Here is a 6,574-nt window from a genome sequence, read left to right as displayed (position 1 = left end):
TGTTAATTCCCTACCACTTTGTTTGTAACTCTGTATTGTCTGTACTGTGCTTGTGATATGTTGTAAAATGTTGTATGTCTGTTAATGTTTCCCTCCTGTTATCTTTAAAATAAAAAAAAAGAAAAAGGCTATTCATATGTGGATTAAATGTTAAAGTTATTTTCTTATAAGTACCTTGGAGTTAGGTAATAAATACATTTCCAATACATCTTTTAAAATATATCTTTTGGTGGAAAGATCAATCCTAAAAGATATTATTTGTCTAACACATGGGCTATTGGTTAATAAAAATTTTAGAGAGTTGTAATATGATAAGAAGAATGTTCAGGAGAATAATTAATATTAGAAATTCATTGCTCACCAAGACTGTAAACCAGAGAAACTACTTCCACAGAAAGCCTAATTATCACCCACATAAACTAGTCAGTAAAAATGACCACAGTTTTACACCACTGAAACTTGGAAAGGTAGAATGCAAGTGGATTGCAAAAAGGCTGCCCATAACCCCAGAGCAAATCCAGATGTGCAACTATGCTTCAAGTGCACTACCCAAGCTGACTGAAGCAGGGCTCTGCAGATAATGTGAAGTGTAATTTATGGTTGAGGCAGATGTGTCTGGCATTGTGAAGGGTTTTCTGTGGAAAGCTAGGAGAAGAAGAAGCCCTGAAATATCACAAATTTTAAATTAGAAGTGTTGGTTGAGGACAGGTATGGGAGACTTGGTTATTCACACCGGCTGCTAAGAGTAATGTGGGCCAGTTCAGTGCCAGGGATGTGGCCTCCAGGAGGAGCGGGAGGCAAGTCATGGGAATGAGGGGTGAGGTCAGCAGGGAAAGGCAGGCAGAGTTCTGATGATGCTAAAGTGGGGGACAAAAGAGGTCAAGCCTCAGCAGGAATCAGAGGATGTGGTGCTGGGGTGGATGTTGAAACTAAAGGGAACCTCCCCCTGCTGCGTGGTTCTGGGCCAACAATTATGAACTGAGGTCATGGTAGAAATTGTCAAAAATGAAGCACAGAGCTTCAGAAACTTCTGTACACTGGTGATAGGGGCAGAAAGAAGATTCTATACTGAGATACAAGAAAAGATAACTTTACTAGACTCCAGCCTTCTGAGGTTTGAAAGGTTTCTGAGAAAACTTGTGAATTTTAGAGACTGGGTTATGCAGAATACCATCTATAAGCATGATGGTTGTCCTGGAATATTCATATGGAGTTTCAGAAGTCCTTTCATTCAACAATGGAGGATGGGTTTTGCTATAATAAAGAATAGATTAAAAATATCTCTCCTCTTGAGAGGTACATTTAATCTGGAAAGAGAGGCCAAAGACTGGATGTCAAATGTAGAAATGCTATGGAATTCAGAAGAGGAGCTACTTAACAATATACAGAAGTTGATGAAGGGTTTTCAAAGGGGGTGATACCTGACCTGAACCAGGAAAGAAGATGAATAAGAGTATGGAAGTAGCAAAGCATTGTAGTTAGAAGTGACATAAACAAAGGAAAAAATACAGTGCATGTGTGTGTGTGTGTGTGTGTGTGTGTGTGTGTGTGTGTGTGTACTGAGGAATGGGAAAGGTTAAAATTTGTTTGGTTTTTCAGAATTTAAATGCAAAGCAGGAAGTAACAGAGCCACTAGTGGGATATAGCTAGAGCGAATATCAAGAAAGCTTGTGGTATGTTCTGCTAAGAAGTTTGAATTTTCTGCTGTGAGTAGTTTATAGGGAGAAATTATAACCAGGGCTATCCTTTAGATATTGACAAGGAAAGAGAGACTCCATTTTCTGTTCTTAACTCCATATTAAGAGCAGTCACTAAAGTTCATTTAAGCTGTAGTTGACCCTACTCTTCAACGCTCCCCTTGGTTAGTTATCAACCCATTTAAGGGACAACAGAGTCATAAAATTGGAACAGAAGAAACAGGGCAAATTGGGAAGTAGGCTAAAAGTTAAACTGCAATGGTCTTCTGAAATACTGCTATCCAGTAGCTCGTGGGAAAGATAAACTTTGTGATAATTGTGTGACATTCTTGTTAAGGTCCCAAAATGAGATAATGGTTACCATGGAAACCTATAATTCTGCTTAAACCAAAGGTGAGACCCAGATCGGTGCAGACATATCCTCTGGCTCCTGGTCAAAGACTGTCCATCAGCCAGCTCAATAAAGCTTTGTTCGCTCCTGCTCTCCCAGTCACTTGTGAAAGCTGTTCTCCTTAAACTTGCTTGCCATGTCAACATGACTAGGAAGAGTATGAGAAACAATAAGAAGTTGACAAGATCAGAAACAAAGAAATCAATTTGAGTAATCGTGGTCCAACTTAAGCTTGGGCTAAATAACAGAAAGATGAATATTAGATAAATATTCAGGAGGTAGAATAACTGGCACCAAGATTCACTGCGTATAGGTGTTGAAGCGTAAGCCTGACTTCATAATGGCTTTCTTGTTTCTGCCTCAGGGTAGCCTGGTTTGCTCTCCTATCCTCTGTGTTTATTTGCCTAGGCACAATAAGTGTGTGTTTAATATATATACAGATAAAACTGACAGCGTGGAATTGTACTCAGACTCCAATAATTATGTTTTCCTCAGGAATAGTTGCTAAAATGATATTTGAGGTATAGTAAACTACCACTAATTGTCTCAGTTACTGAAGTAAGTTCAAGTACACTTAGAGAATACAGTTGGGAAAAGTATTTCAGCATCATTTATGTAAGTAAAAATTCTAGATCTTCATTAAAACTATCAAAGCTTTGTAGCCTAATAAAGGAATGCTAATATTCCTTGCTTCAAATATTTTTGTGTTTTTGCAATGAGATCTTAGTGAATTTTTAAAGTAGAAAGCAAGTACTGTATTATTAATAATTTGAAAATAGCCTATTATACTATTCAGTGAGGAAAAGTTATATCATTTTAACATGACCTAAATAGTCCATAAGACAAAAATCTTTCATACATTGCATGTGCTTAAAGTAACATGTACCTACTAGTGATCATTAAATTTTTTGGAATTCAAATAATAATGTTAGTCCTATGAAATAAGATGACATCAAAGTACTACACAAAAATAATCTCTGATAGCAGATGCCATGGTCTCAGAACAAAATTATGACATCCTTGTTAACTCAAGACTTTCAAACCTAGTTGTAAAGAGGGTCATAATAATAGGAACAAAAACATCTCTGATGTTTGATTGCTACTTGGGAGTAAACTGGGAAGAACACACTCCCACCTTAAATGTGACAAAAATCCCTGGACAAACAGATTGAATGATTTCTCTTAAACTCATCAGAAATCTGAAATTATAGAACAATGAACCTTCCCTAAATCTCAGTAGCGACAGGTGCTTGCAGAGACAAAAGAGATGCAGGCAGTCATTTACCTGGATGAGACTCAACCAGGCACAGGTTAGAAGTGTTCACCTAGAAGTGTTCATGCAATAGGGCAGGGCAAGTGTGGGCTGGGGAAGATATGGAGACCCTTGAGCTACCAACATAGGAAGAGCCAACAGGACTGGCAGTCTCTCTGCCTCAGAATTGACAGGATGAAGAAAAGAGTGTGAAATGGTTAACATAGTATCCCTGTTCAGGCCCGTGGGGAACACAGCAGCAGCTATTGTCGGGGGAGGCTGATGGCCCCATTTCACCTATGCAAGAAGAGTCTCTTTTCAAGGGAGGGAAAGCATGCAAGAAGCACTCTAGACTTTAGAGCACTGGTCAAAACCCACTGCGGCTTGGGAAAGAGAACAAAATGAAACAAAATACAACACACACACACACACACACACACACACACACACACACACACACATACACATGGCTTTTTAAGTCCCTCTAGGGAGGGACAGGAATATAAATTAGGAACATGAACTGAGGGTAGGAAAGGGACACTGAGAAGGCCAGATCCCAAAGACCAGGAACATAGCGCTTGGCTGAGACTGAGGCTAATTCACAGTACTAAGGATGTTTCCTCTTAGCTCAATTAAGCTAATAAGCAATGAATCACAAGTACAGCGGAATACTGCGGAGAGACACAAGAACATGGGGAGACATTCACAGACAGTGAAAAAAATAAAACCTTAAAAGCAAGCATGATAGTGTTAGAATATTTGGGGTAGTCTGTGGGGAAACAGCAACAGCAAATACCCCTAAATTCATGTACCCCCTGCTCTAGACTGACCCAAGCATCTCCCTCATGGCCTAGGAAAGGAAAGGAAAGCCTTTTGCACATACAATTACTCCTTTTCCCCAGTCTCTGTTGTCCTACCCAAAATGTGTGACATTTAAGAAAAATTAACCAGGCATACTTAAAAATGTAAAATGAAGCCCAGGTTAGCAGACTGCCAAGAAACAACACAACTAGCAGAACCTATGTTAGTTAGCTTTTCATCCCTTTGAACAAGGGAGAGAAGATTATTTCAGTTCATGGCCAGCTGGCTCCATGGTGTTTAGGGCTGTAGTGAGGAAAAAAACATCATGGCCGAAGGGTAGTATAGGAGAGCTGCTCTCATTATGGAAGCCGGGAAGCAGAGAAAGAAAGAGCCAGCAAGGAAAATGCTAGGGACCAGGTATACTCCCCAAGGTCGTATCCTGATGAACTGCTCCCTTCTACTAAACACTACTTCCTGTTTCCATCACCTCCCCATAATGCCATCAAATTATGATCTCACTGATGGATTAATCCACGATGAAGTTAGAGACTTCATGATCAAATCACATTTCAAAACCCCATCCTCTGAACACTTGAGGTTTTGAGGGGCAATTTTAAATCTAACCTGACAGAACCAGATGCAGATCTGACACAGATGTTGGAACCCATCACCAACATCTAATGTAACCGTGGTTAATGTAACAGGAAAGGAGGACAAGTTCAAGGGCAGATGGGTGGTTTCAGCAGAGAGATAGAAACTAAAACATCAAATGGATTATGAAAAGCACAGTAAGAGAGATGAAGATTCTCATTACTGTATGTTAACTTTCTAGACCCATCACAACAAAAGACCTCAAATTGGCTGGTTTAAAGCAACAGGAATTTACCCTTTTGTGGACCCTAGATGTCCACACTTAAGTGTTACCAGAGTTTGTTCTTTTTTGGGATTTAAAGGAAGAAACTTCTATTCCTTTGTTTAAGCTTCTTGGTGGAGGTCATCTTCCTTGAGGCCCTTTGACTTGTGGACACATCACTCTAATCTCTGCCTCCTCCTGTACAAGGCATTCCTCTGTTCAGCCTACATTTTTGTTTGAAATCTTTGGTATTCCTTGCTTTGTGGAAACTTGATTCCAAACCCTGCTTCTGTTGTCGCCTGGCATTTTTTTGTGTGTCTTCTATACCTTCACTTGGTGGTGCTCTCCTCCTTGCATGTCTGCCATTCTATCTATTACAGTTACATAAGGCATACTGGATTGAAACCCCAATTTATTTTGGTATGACTTCATCTTCACTGACTATCAGAATGTTATTCTCAAGTAAGTTCATACTCCGAGATTATAGGAAGGACATGACTTCATCTTCACTGACTATCAGAATGTTATTCTCAAGTAAGTTCATACTCCGAGATTATAGGAAGGACATAAATTTGAGGAGGAGGAACAGTTCTCCTACCCAGTATAGACAAGTTTACTAGTGAGTTACGCATAGTCTAGCAAAGAATTAAGTAACTTGATGATAGATCAGCAGAAATTCCCAAAACTATGCCACAAAGAGAAAAAGTAGACTAGAAACAAGTAGGTAAATATATACATAAGAGAAAACAAAAAAGAACATGGAAGATCTGTGAGATAATGTTCTACAATGAAACATACACATTTGAAGTTCCAGAAGATATAGATAAAGTTGGAAAGATAATAGTTGAAAATTTTCTGAACTAAATGAAAGACACCAAAACATAAATTGAAGAAGCTGAGAGCATACCATTTTAAAAGAGAACCATGCACACACACACACTTAAGCAAATCACAATGTCACAAAACCAAATATGAAGAGAAAATCATGAAAGAATCCAGAGAAAGAAATATAAGAATTAAAATATACATCTTACAAGATACCATGGATGGTAGAAGAGAATGAAGTAGCATCTTTAAAGTATCAACAAGCAATAAACACAGAAACTTGTCTACCATCAATTATTTGCTTAGAAAAAGTACCTTACTTGTATTAGGAGATATAAAATTTTTTCAAAGAAATTGTCAGAAGACCTGTCCTATTGTTAATGTTAAACAATACTCCATCAGTGCCAGGAATATGATTCCAGAAAGAAACATTGATCTCATCTGCATAATAAAATGAAGAGAATTGGTTAGGAAAAAATGAAGATAAATATAAGGTTTAGTATTTGTTAAGTTTAACTACTCTAAAAGAAGAAAAAGGGGGCCTGGCATGGTGGAACACACCTGTAATACCATCACTTGAGAGGCTGAGAAAAGAGGATCATTGCGAATTTGAGACCAGCTTAGGCTACAAAGTGAGTTCAAGGCCAGCCTGAACTGCATAGCGAGACCCTGTCTCAAAAAGAGAAAATAAGAAGAAGAAGAAGAAGAAGAAGAAGAAGAAGAAGAAGGAGGAGGAGGAGGAGGAGGAGGAGGAG

Source organism: Chinchilla lanigera, unplaced genomic scaffold (genome assembly GCF_000276665.1).
Source record: "Chinchilla lanigera isolate Chin_1 unplaced genomic scaffold, ChiLan1.0 scaffold00077, whole genome shotgun sequence".
Classification (NCBI taxonomy): Eukaryota; Metazoa; Chordata; class Mammalia; order Rodentia; family Chinchillidae; genus Chinchilla; species Chinchilla lanigera.
This window is presented reverse-complemented; position numbering follows the sequence as displayed.